This window comes from Rana temporaria, chromosome 3 (genome assembly GCF_905171775.1).
Source record: "Rana temporaria chromosome 3, aRanTem1.1, whole genome shotgun sequence".
In the NCBI taxonomy this organism is placed as follows: domain Eukaryota; kingdom Metazoa; phylum Chordata; class Amphibia; order Anura; family Ranidae; genus Rana; species Rana temporaria.
Window position 1 is genome coordinate 104,550,664 of NC_053491.1, and position 12,843 is coordinate 104,563,506.

The 12,843-nt window shown below is 47.1% G+C and overlaps 1 protein-coding gene across 1 annotated transcript in view; it reads left to right on the forward strand.

The window, feature by feature from the left end:
* The first annotated feature begins 227 nt into the window (after positions 1 to 227).
* Positions 228 to 12,843, forward strand: part of LOC120931579 (TRPM8 channel-associated factor homolog) — a 61,115-nt gene continuing 48,499 nt past the window's right edge. The window contains exon 1 of the mRNA XM_040343161.1: positions 228 to 392. The gene's annotated coding sequence lies outside the window, so the exon portion shown is untranslated. The remainder of the gene's footprint in view (positions 393 to 12,843) is intronic.

Below are 12,843 nucleotides of genomic sequence, written 5' to 3' on the forward strand. Positions count from 1 at the left end.
CTCCACATCCTTAGTAAACTCTCCAGTATTTTTCCAACTATGTTGGCATACTACATTTGGAATGGCAGCCTCTACTGCTCATCTAAAAATGTGTAGCTCACAGGCAGGACAATCTCATTCACTGTTCTAAACTGTGCATTGTAAAAGTAGCTGACTCATTCCCTAATCTCAAATGATGTCTGTGCATGAGTTCACAAACAACTTCCCCTTGTTATCCTGTCTGTCCTGCTGTTCATAATCTCCATTTCATCAATGTGCTAACAGTTACATTTATTTTTCCTTTATGGACTCCACCCAACGTAAATAATTTTTTCTTGGACATCCCCGTACTGGAAAACAAAATCCGGACAGGGTTTGTTGGCAGTACTCACGATCGTCTGCTTCTGTGACAGGTATGATTGCTCTTTGTTACATTGTTTTGTTGGATTAATTCCCCAAAAAAAATTTCATTCAACTATTTACTGTGGGCCATATTCTGAGTATAGTTACGATGGAGTATCTCAGGATACTCCGTTGTATCTCTCATTTTTGGCCCGCGTATCTATGCGAGTGATTCTTAGAATCATTTTCGCATAGATACGCTTAAGATCCGACATGTGTAAGTCACTTACACTGTCGGATCTTAAATTTAATTTCCCAGCCGGCCGCCTGGTGGCGTTTACGTTCAGGTCTCATTTGTTTATGCAAATGAGCCTGATACGCCGATTCCCGAACGAATTCGCGTTGCGTAACCGTCGCTAATGTCGTTTGCGTAAGCGTAAGGTTACACCTGCTATATGAGGGGTAACCTTACGCCAGTCCCACGTACGCCATGTTAAGTATGGCGTCAGGTCCGCGTCGTCTTTTCCCGTCGGGTACGTCGTTTCCCTAAGTCGTTCTTGAATACGACTTTACGTCAGTGATGCACACGTCGGCGTCATTGACGTTTTACGCCGAGAACTGGAGCATGCGCACTGGGCTATTTTAAGCCCGGCGCATGTGCAGTTCGTCTGAATCGGGGGCGCGCTTAATTTAAATAAAAGCCGCCCCCTTGGATTTACGCGGGGATACGCCGGGCCAATTACACTACGCCGCCCCAAACTACGGAGCAAGTGTTTGGGGAATACAGCACTTGCTCCTGTAGGTTGGGGCGGCGGAGTGTAAATGGCTTACGCGACGCCCGCCCGAAATCTACGGAATATGGCCCCAAGTTGTGTATTCACATACAACTTGCGCTTAAACTTACGTCGGCGCAGTGTAACTGGACCGACGTAAGCCCGCCTAATTCAAAATAGGCTGGTTGGGGGCATGTTCTATGTAAAATAGTACTGACCCCACGTTTTTGATGTTTTCAACAAACGGCGCATGCGCCGTCCGTGGACATATCCCAGTGCGCATGCTCCAAATGACATCGGCAAATCGCCATGCTTTCGACGTGAACGTAAATTACGTCCAGCCGTATTCGCAAACGACTTACGCAAACGACGTAAAAATTTCAAATTTCATCGCGGGAACGACGGCCATACTTAACATTAGCTACGCCTCATATAGCAGGGGTAACTATACGCCGAAAAAAGCCGAACGCAAACGACGTAAAAAAAAAGCGCCGGGCGGTCGTTCGTTTCTGAATCGGCGTAAATACTAATTTGCATATTCCTCGCGTAAACAAACGGAAGCGCCACCTAGCGGCCAGCCAGAAAATGCAGCCTAAGATACGACGGTGTAAGACACTTACACCTGTCGGATCTTAGGGATATCTATGCGTAACTGATTCTTTGAATCAGGCGCATAGATACGACCTCCCGCACTCAGAGATACGACGGCGTATCAGGAGATACGCCGTTGTATCTCTTTTCTGAATCCGGCCCTTGCCTCTCTAACTTACGGCGGCACAGCGTAAATACGATTCGCTGCGCCGCCGTAACAATAGGCAAATCTACCTGAATCTAGCCCACTGTATATACACAAATGTAGCGCACCCCTGAAGGAGCCGTAGCTGATAAACCGATCTTTTTCCCCAAAAGTTAGTGCAGGCACACATCATCTCCTTTTCCACACTGGCTCAGTAGCAGTTTTGGGAGCAGTGGCGGCATGTCCATTAAGGGCGCAGGGGCGCCACCCCCCTAAGCCTGAGGCCCCATACACATGGGAGGATTTATCCGCGGATACGGTCCAGCGGACCGTTTCCGCGGATAAATCCTCTCGAGGATTTCAGCAGATTTTAATGCGATGGAGTGTACTCACCATCGCATTGAAATCCGCGCCGAAATCCTCTGGCGATGACGTGTCGCGCCGTCGCCGCGATTATGACGCGGCGACGTGCGCGACGCTGTCATATAAGGAATTCCACGCATGCGTTGAATCATTGCGACGCATGCGGGGGATCCCTTCGGACGGATGGATTCGGTGAGTCTGTACAGACCAGCGGATCCATCCGTTGGGATGGATTCCAGCAGATGGATTTGTTCTGCATGTCAGCGAATATCCGATCTGCTGGAATCCATCCCAGGGGAGATATATCCGCGGATAAAGATCCGCTGGCGTGTACACACCATAGGATCTATCCGCTGAAACCCATTTGCTGGGATTTATCTGCGGATGGATTCTATGGTGTGTATGGGGCCTGAGGTTCTAATTGGCTTAAAAAAGGGTGGGCTTGGGTTTGTTTGCCCCCCCCAAAAAATATCGAGCACCAGCTGCCACTGCCGAGGAGTGTCTTTTATGCTTTTATTGCAAATTTAAACTTGGAGGTGATGAAGGGAAGCATAGGAAACTGATTTGATCAATGATACTTCTCTTCACACTGTTCTGGCAGAGATATGCCACAAGATTATTGTTATTATTATACAGGATTTACATAGCGCCAAATGTATGTGCAGTGTTTTACGACGTTAGGGCAGACAGTACGGTTACAATACAATTCAATACGGGTGGAATTAGAGGGCCCTGTTTGTTAGAGCTTACAATCTAGAAGAGAGGGCGAAGTGATACAAAAGGTAATAACTGTGGGGGATGATCTAACGGAGAAAATTAAAGTGAAGTTGCATAGGCTTCTCAGAAGAGAAAAGTTTTCAGGGCTTGCCTAAAAGTAGATAGAGTTGGAGATAGTTGGACATATTGGGCTTAGGGAATTCCAAAGGATGTGAGAGGCACGGGAGAAGTTCTGGAGGCGAGTATGGGAGGAGGTGATGAGGGAGCTAGAGAGCAGGAGGTCTTGAGGATGATTTGGTTGGTATTTTGAGATTAGGCGATTGATGTAGCTGGGGGCAGATTTTTGAATGGCTTTGTAAGTTATTGTTACTATTTTGAATTTAATTTGTTGAGTGGCAGCCAGTGGAGTGATTGGCAGAGAGGGGTAGCAGACGCTGAGCAGTTTGTAAGTGTGGCAGCAGCATACATTAACCACTTAAGGACCACCTAACGCCGATCTGTACCTGTACGTGATTGTTAAATGCCCAGCCATGAGTCGCAGGCGCTCACCCGTTCCGAAGCTCCGTGACCGCGGCCGCGGGACTCGCGGACCCGATCGCCGTTGGAGTCCCGCGATCGGTCCCCGGAGCTGAAGAACGGGGAGAGCTGTGTGTAAACACAGCTTCCCCGTTCTTCACTGTGGCGCCGTCATCGATCGTGTGTTCCCTAATATAGGGACACACAATCAATGACGTCAGACCTACAGCCACACCCCCCTACAGTTAGAAACACAGATGAGGTCACACTTAACCCCTTCAGCGCCCCCCTTGTGGTTAACTCCCAAACTGCAAACTGCAATTGTCATTTTCACAGTAAACAATGCATTTTTAATGCATTTTTTGCTGTGAAAATGACAATGGTCCCAAAAATGTGTCAAAATTGTCCGATGTGTCCGCCATAATGTCGCAGTCATGATAAAAATCGCTGATCGCCGCCATTAGTAGTAAAAAATTATTTTTTATAAAAATGCAATAAAACTATCCCCTATTTTGTAAGCGCTATAAATTTTGCGCAAACCAATCGATAAACGCTTATTGCAATTTTGTTTTACCAAAAATAGGTAGAAGAATATGTATCGGCCTAAACTGAGGAAAAAAAACGTTTTTTTTATATATTTTTGGGGGATATTTATAATAGCAACAAGTAAAAAATATTGCATTTTTTTCAAAATTGTCGCTCTATTTTTGTTTATAGCGCAAAAAATAAAAACCGCAGAGGTGATCAAATACCACCAAAAGAAAGCTCTATTTGTGGGAAAAAAAGGACGCCAATTTTGTTTGGGAGCCATGTCGCACTACCGTGCAATTGTCAGTTAAAGGGACGCAGTGCCGAATCGCAAAAAAGGGCCTGGTCCTTTACCTGCATTTTGGTCCGGGTCTTAAGTGGTTAAGGACTGAAGGGGGGATAACCTGTTTAAAGGTAAGCCGATGAGGAGGTTTTTGCAGTAGTCTAGGCAAAAGATAACCAGGGAGTGAATCAGAAGCTTTGTGGTTAGGAAGGGACATATTTGGGAGATGTTGTTGAGGTTGAGGCGGCAAGCTTTGGAAAGTGATTGGGATGTGGGGCCCAAAGGAGAGTTCAGAATCCAGCATAACTTCTAGCACCCTGCCACGAGGGGATGGGTTGATGGTTGTGCCATTGCTTTTGACAGAGAAAGTCAGGGGAAGAGGCACGTCGGGGAGGAAATACTATGAGCTTGATTTTGGACAAGATGCACCACTGGCTGAGAAATGCCTAAAACTTCCTTTTGAAGAACTAAAAACTGCACACAACCACTAGGGCACAGAATTTTGGATCATCGGTTGCCTGTTTCCAATATCCACCAGACACTCTTCAGTGAAGGAGACACAGACTCACAAAACCACAGGACAGCTGGGCACTCTCCCCCAACTTCCACCGGGTACTTTACAGTGAGCTCTCCAGACCCTAAAAAAATCCCAAACCAGACTTTGAATAGGCTTAGACTACATCTGGGACCTCAATGACCTTCAAGCAGCAGTTCCCGCAGACTTCCCTATGGGGCAGAGAACCCTCTTGCAGGACTGGACTCAGGACCCACACACCTCTGGGCCTCCGACTATTTATGGGGTTTCCATCAACCTACTGGTCACACCTCCCAAGGGACTGGCTGGGTGCTGACAAAGGGGCAGCTGTTCAGTTCATTGCAGCGTTTCACTCCTGCTGCCTTTTTTGGTACCTTTTTATTTTCCTTGTATTGTGGCATCCTCCTCCAGTATGGTTATCTCATATTTTGATACCAGATGGGCTCTTATTGGCGGGACCAGGGAGCTCTGACCAATCTTTCCTGTGAAGTGGTTCACCACTCTGGCTAGCCAGCATCCTCCAGCCTCCTAACATGCTGTTCCTTGGTGAGTCCCTTATAGCCAAGACCTAACTCCCTGACCTTCTTCTGCAGGCTGTGCAAACACCAGTTCCAATATATTCAAGAATGTGCCTGTATCCATGGTGTACAGGCACTCATCCACCATCTCACCTGCCCTTGCTGCTACCAATTAGTTTGTGATGAACTAGGAACTGGTCCCTGGTCTGGAGAAGGATCTTTTGTCTAACTCACTGAGGATCTACCCATGGAAGTTGGGTGTCAGTATAGACATTCCGCCAGCAAAAGATTGAGAGCTGGTTCTCAAATTTTCAGAAAATCTGATCTTCTGTAGCAATTTCGACAGGCAAAATTGTCATTAATAATAATAAAAAAAATTATACTTCAACTCTCATCCAAAAGTGCCTCTAAAGTCCGACCTTAAGACAGCTCTCTGCCCCTTTTTTCTCTTTTACCAATATTCTAAACGGATGTGGCCATAGGAGTGCTCTCTCTTTATATTTGTATTTATCATTTTCCTTCCATTTCGCAATTTGCAATGTGCAACACTCAGTGAACCGACGCTCATGTGGTTTCATGGATCTCACTCGGTGGAGGTGAGCCCTGTGTGTGATCAGTGGAGGTGAGCCCTTTGTGTGCGATTAGTGAAGGTGGGCTCTGTGTGTGCAATCAGTGGAAATTAGCCCTGTGTTTGCAATGGGTGGAGAGGAGCTGTGTGTGTGCAATTTGTGGAGATGAGCTCTTTGTATGCGATCGGTGGAGATGAGCTCTGTGTTTATGATCGGTGGAAATGAGCCCTGTGTGTCCGATCAGTGAAGGTGAGCCCTGTGTGTGCGATCGGTGGGGGTGAGCTCTGTGTGTGTGTGCAATCATTGAAGGTGAGACAGTGGCGGAACAATCAGGGTTGCAAAGGTTGCACTTGCAACCAGGCCCTGGCATTCCACCACTGTGGGGGTCCCCAAGGTGGCAGGAAAGGGTCCCATGGCGGGACCATAAAATCAAGGGCCCCACAACAGGAGTAAAGGGCCACAGGATCAGTTAAAGTCTCAGGGCTTGGAGGGAAGGACCCCAAGACCAGAGGAAAGGACCCCAAAACCAGTGGGTCAGGGGGGCCCATCATGGTGTCTTGCACCAGGGTCCTGAAGGTTCTAGTCAAGATAAAATATAGACGAATACCAGAGTGTCTTTCATTAAGTTAAAACAGCGCACGCTGTAGCCCCTCTCACCTCTGTGACATCACTCAAGCTCCTCTCTATGCCTACAGGCTGGGCCAGTGATGTATTTAGGTTTTGTGTTGCCCTAGGCCTGACTAAACTCGTGCAATCTCTAATTTAAATATGATCCACCCCTTCCTGTCAAGGTCATACCCCTATCTGTTTAAGACCTGCCCTGACATTTTTCAGTGGGGACACTAGTTCTGAGGGCCTTGGGGGGGGGGGGATTCCCTTAATCTGCAGAGATTTCCTCTCACTTCCTTTTTGGCTATGGGGCAGGAAATAAAGAGAAATTAACGGATGAAAAAACAAAATTAACAAGGGCTGTAATCCTCCCTTACTCTATCCAAAATGGAAAAAAAGTGTTGTCTATAGTTCTACTTGTAGCGCTACCCCCGAAGGAGCCGCTGATTTGTTATTGGGATCGGCATATTGAGTTACCTTAATGTGGTGTATGGGTGTAGTTGAAGAACAAAGCAGTGAGCGAAGGTCCAGACAGTGAATAAAGGGTTTTCCAATGCTTTATTCCAGGCCAAACACGGCCAACATCAACATTAAGTGGGAAGAGCAGGTTGATGAAGAAAAATGAGAACATAAACCTTGCAATGTCAGGCCCGGATATTAATTGAGCAGTACTTGCTCAATAGAGTACCAAACTGTTAGGCCTCGTACAGACGACCGGATCTATCCGCTGGGATTGATCCGCGGATCAGTTCCAGCAGATAGATCCGGTCGTCTGTACGTCCGAGCGGACATTTCCCGGCTGATAAAAATCCAGCCGACGGATTCCCAGCGGATAAAAATTTTGTAGCATGCTACAAAATCTATCCGCTGGAATCCAGTCCAGCGGACTGATCCGGTCGTCTGTACAGACTCACCGGATCAGTCCGTCCGCTCCCCTCCCTTGCATGCGTCGTAATGATTCGACGCATGCGTGGAAGTATTTACCTTCCAGCGTCGCGCACGTCGCCGCGTCATCATCGCGGCGACGGCGCGACACGTGACCGCGGCTGTTTTCCGCACGGATTTTGATCCGATGGTTTGTACCGTTTCCAGCGGATAACCCTTCGTCTGTACGAGGCCTAATTCGTCGTCACTCTAGTTGGAGTGGGTAAAGTGCCCCCGGACTTTAAAGTGTCACTTAGGATTTTCTGGGAGGAACAGATCTCTCTGACAGACCAGGCTCTAGGGCCTCTGCCACAGGCCAATTACTTTAGGTGAGCTAGATGGGTAAATGGAGCGAATCCTCCCAGTAGGTTTTAGCATAGGTCACCGGATGACAGCAAAACGTACCTGCCAACATTCCGGTCACCAAATCCCCGATTGGTTCGTTTAAGCCCTGTTGGGAGTCCCAAGTCACTGGAGTCCCTTTTTTACCTCCGGATGAGGGTTTATGCAGACTGCAATTCTGGCCTGAAGGTGGATGCCACACCTGGAACCGGTACCCCGTGAAACATGCTTAGCACATGACACCTGTCAAAGATATACCCCTCCCCAGCATGCCTTGCAAGGGAGAAACTTCTCTGATTGGCTGCTGGGGAAAGTTGTTCTGCCAGAACCCCTCTGGTGCCAACTGCTGGCCAGGGATGGTATTGCATCCCTGGAGCACAGACTGACCCAGTGGACGTTTCTGGAGTGACAGAAGTCCCAATTTTAGGAAAATTTTGAATGGGAGCAAAGTAACTCTCCCATTCCCCACTAACTTTAGCATAGTGCCCATACTGAAAGTAAGGGGGCGCTACATACTTTAAGCACAAATTTCTTCTACATTTATGGAGGACTAAGAGGCTATAACCATGCCAGTGGTGCACCAGAAAACATATAGCACAGTGATTAATGTATGTGGTCCAGGCAGTGAGCAAAGGAAGGATTGGGGGCAAGAACAAATAAATCCATCTGTTTATTTTTCTTATCAGCAATCAACATAAATAAAATTAAGATTCCCTAATATGTACAACTGACACAAGAAAAGGATTGCAGGAGAGTCCTACTACCTACCTGACAGGTGACCATATCAGTGTCCCTTGTGTATGCGCCATCCCTATAATACCGGCAGTAGTGTGGCTGCTTTATGGGGGCATCAGACCGATTTGTCTTGCGGCCCAGTCCACCTCATAAGACTGGCGCTGCACTAAAAGTGTAGCGCAAGCTGGCGGGGACGCTCTTCATGCTGCCCCCCTGCAAAGTGCTGCCCTAGGCCTTGTTGGCCTAGGCCAAGATACAGTGTTGAGCTGGGACACTTCCCTCTTCTTTCTTAGCCAATGAGGAGTGGTAGCTCAAGGTTGAGGAAGAGTGGTGGGAGAGTGTGCAGGGTCCCACTAATAATAAAGGCAAAATTGGGAGTTGCTAGAAGAACGTACTTGTGCAGTACTTACCCTATGCTCCCCACAGATAATGATCTCTATGCAAGCACTGACCCTTTAAATACTAGTGGATGACCGTACATATTGTGCACTCCTTACCTCTGCACACTGTAAATTATGCACCCCTGAGCCCTGCACTAGAGTTGGGCCGAACACCCCCCTGGTCGGGTTTAAGCCAGAACTATGATACATCGCAAAAGTTTGGACTTGAAACGCAAACCCTATTAAAGTCTATGGGACCTAAACGTGAAAAATCAAAAGTACAGATTTTGAAGCTTATATGCAAGTTAGTGGCCATAAAAAGGGTAGGGGGGTCCGGGTACTGCCCTGGGGGACATGTATCAATGCAAATAGTAAAAAAAAAAATATTTTTAAAGGAGCAATGATTTTAATGATGCTTAACGTGAAATAATAACAATTTTAACTTCCTTTAACCACTTCCCGCAAAAAAACGGCCGGGCGGTGTTTAAGTTATCCTGACTGGACGTTACATGACGTCCAGCAGGATAACAGCTGCCGCACGCCCGTAGGGGGCGTGCATCACGGCGATCGGTGGTGCGATGTGTCAGTCTGAAACACACCGATACACCGATCTCGATAAAGAGCCTCCAACAAAGGCTCTTTACCATGTGATCAGCCGTGTCCTATCACAGCTGATCACGATGTAAACAGGAAGAGCCGCTGACTGGCATTTCCTCCCCCACGTCTGACAGACGCGAGTAGGGGAGAGCCGATCGGCTGCTCTCCTGACAGGGAGAGTCTGTGCTGATAGTTTATCAGTGCAGCACCCCCTCGGATGCCCGCCCAGGACCACCAGGGATGGGCATCCATACTGGACCACCAGGTATGCCCCCTAGACCACCAGGGAAATGCCAATCTGTGCGAAGGCAGCTGCCAATCAATACCCAGGCAGCTGACAACCAGTGCCCACCCAAAATTCTTACCAGTGCCAGTGCCACCAGGGATACATATCAGTGCTGCATATCAGTGCTTATCAGTACCATGTATCAATGCCCATCAGTGCCTAGCAGTGCCGCCTATCAGTGCTCAGCAGTGCCGCTTATTAGTGCCACTCATAAGTACCCATCATTGCAGCCTTTCAGTGCCCATCAGTGCCCACTAGTGCCACCAATGAGTGCCTATCAGTGCCGCCTATTAATGCCCATCAATACTGCATATCAGTGCCACCCATCAGTGCCGCCATCAGTACCAGTGCCCATCAGTACCTCATATCAGTGCCCATTGTCAGTGCCGTCAGTGTCCATCAGTGCCACCTCATTGGTGTCGCCTCATCTGTGCCACCTTATCAGTGCCCATCAGTGCCGCCTTATCAGTGCCTATCAGTGAAGGAGAAAACGTACTTATTTACAAAATTTGATAACAGAAAAAAAAGAAAAACTTTTATTTTTTTCCAAATTGTTGGTATTTTTTTATTTGTATAGCAAAAAATAAAAACTGCAGAGGTAATCAAATACCACCAAAAGAAAGCTCTATTTGAGGGAACAAAATTATAAAAATTCTTTTTCGGTACAGTGTAGCATGACCGCACAATTGTCATATAAACAGTGACATCGCAGAAAGCTGAAAATTGGCTTGGGCAGGAAGAGGGTGTAAGTGCATGGTATTGACGTGGTTAAATATAGTGCCTTAGTGAAACGTGGCCATCTGTACTGTGTATAGAACCTGCTACAACAAAACTGACATATTTAAAGAAAAAAAATACATTTAAATTGATTTTCCCTGCAAGCTTTCTTTATTTTGTAATCAACAGCTTGGGGAGCCAGTCTGTATGATGAGGCCACATTTTAGTGCACTCAGGACAAAATTTGAGGTTTTTTTTGGATACATTTTGGTGTCTCATTGGCAGACTTTGTATGGCAATAACACATTGTTGCACAATGGTGAGCAAGCCTTATGTGAAGAAGCCAAATTATAGTACACCCAGGCCAAAATTGTAATATTTTTTAGATAAAGTCAGGTGTCTCTTTCGCAGACTTTGGATAGAAGTGTTGGTGCTGAAAAAATACATTTGATAATCTTCTGGAGGAGATGTTAAATTCGGTTAGGCCTCAAGACAAGATAGATGAACTAAGTGGGCTAGATTCAGCAATGATTTACGCCGGCGTATCCATAGATACGCCACGTAAATTCAAAGCTGCGCCGGCGTATCTTCTTTCTGTATTCAGAAAGAAAGATACGCCGACATTAGCCTAAGATGCGACTGGCGTCGTATCTTAGGGTGCATTCTCACGCTGGCCTCTAGGTGGCGCTTCCGTTTTCGGCGTAGAGTATGCAAAGTACCTAGTTACGCCGATTCACAAACGTACGTGCGCCCGGCGGTAGTTTTTTACGTTGTTTGCGTAAGGCTTTTACGGCGTAACGTTGCTCCTGCTTCTATGAGGTGCACGCAATGTTAAGTATGGACGTCGTTCCCGCTTCGATTTTTTTATTTATTACGTCGTTTGCGTAAGTCGTTCGCGAATAGGGCTGGATGTAATTTACGTTCACGTCGAAACCAATACGTCATTGTGGCGTACTTGGGAGCAATGCACACTGGGATATGTACACGGACGGCGCATGCGCCGTTTGTAAAAAAACGTCAGGTCATCACACATTAACATAAAACACGCCCCCCCTTCCACATTTGAATTACGCAGGCTTGCGACGGCCCCATTTACGCTACACCGCCGCAACTTTCGGAGCAAGTGCTTTGTGAATACTGTACTCGCCTCTCTAAGTTACGGTGGCGTAGCGTATATGAGATACGCTACGCCCGCCTAAACTTAAGCCAATCTTTGTGAATCTGGCCCCTCGTATATTTCGTGATAATACAAATAGATGGATATACTTCTAAATATCAAAGATAAATGATGATTTAGATAATCACATTTGTACACAAGTTCTTATAACAAAATATCACATTTCAAGATATTTTGGACTTGGTAACTTAATGAATATCTTTCCATGGTTTCACACTTGTAAAAACAATTGATGTTTAATTAAAGCGGATGTGCCATGGGGAAAAAATATTAAAAGCCAGCAGCTACAAATACTGCAGCTGCTGACTTTTAATATTAGGACACTTACCTGTCCTGGAGGAGTCCAGCGCTGATCGCAGCAGAGCACGAGCGATCGCTCGTCTCTCTGCTGCTCCCCCCGCCATCCACGCTGAGAGAACCAGGAAGTGAAGCGCTGCGGCTTCACTGCCCGGTTCCCTACGGCGCATGTGCGAGTCGCGCTGCGCCCGCCGATTGGCTCACACGCTGTGTGCTGGGAGCCGAGTGTTCCCAGCACACAACGGGCGACAGACGGGAAGTCAGAAAAACCCGTCTTTCGCCCGTAGCGTGAGGCCGGAAGTGGGTGCAAATACCTGTCTTTAGACAGGTATCTGCACCCCCCTCCCCCCTGAAAGGTGTCAAATGTGACACCGGAGGGGGGGCGGGTTCCGATCAGCGGGACTCCACTTTAGGGTGGAGAACCGCTTTAAGTATGGTGTGATGCCTTCTCAAAACAAACAGACCTTCTACTTACACTCATAAATGCACAATCAAAATGTTATATTGTGCACAGCTTGATAATCCAATAGGGAGTCGGTTCACACTGCAGCGGCACGACTTCGGGGGCGACTCTGCAAGTCGTCCTGAGGACGACTTCAGAGGCGATTTGCAAAACGACTTCTGTATAGAAGTCAATGCTGGTCGCCCCGAGCCGCCCTCCAAGTCGTACAGGAACCTTTTTCTAAGTCGGAGTGACTTGCGTCGCTCCTATTAGAATGGTTCCATTGCATTCAATGGGAAGCGACTCGTCAGGCGGCTCAGCCGCCTGATGTGTCGCCCCAGTGTGAACCGGGTCTAAGACTTATGTTAAATTTAGGATGAATACATTTCTAAACATATATCATAATAAAACCATTGTACAAACTTAAGCTTTAGCTTTTTAAAGAAAGACAAAACTGTGTATGTCTCTTAATATTTGG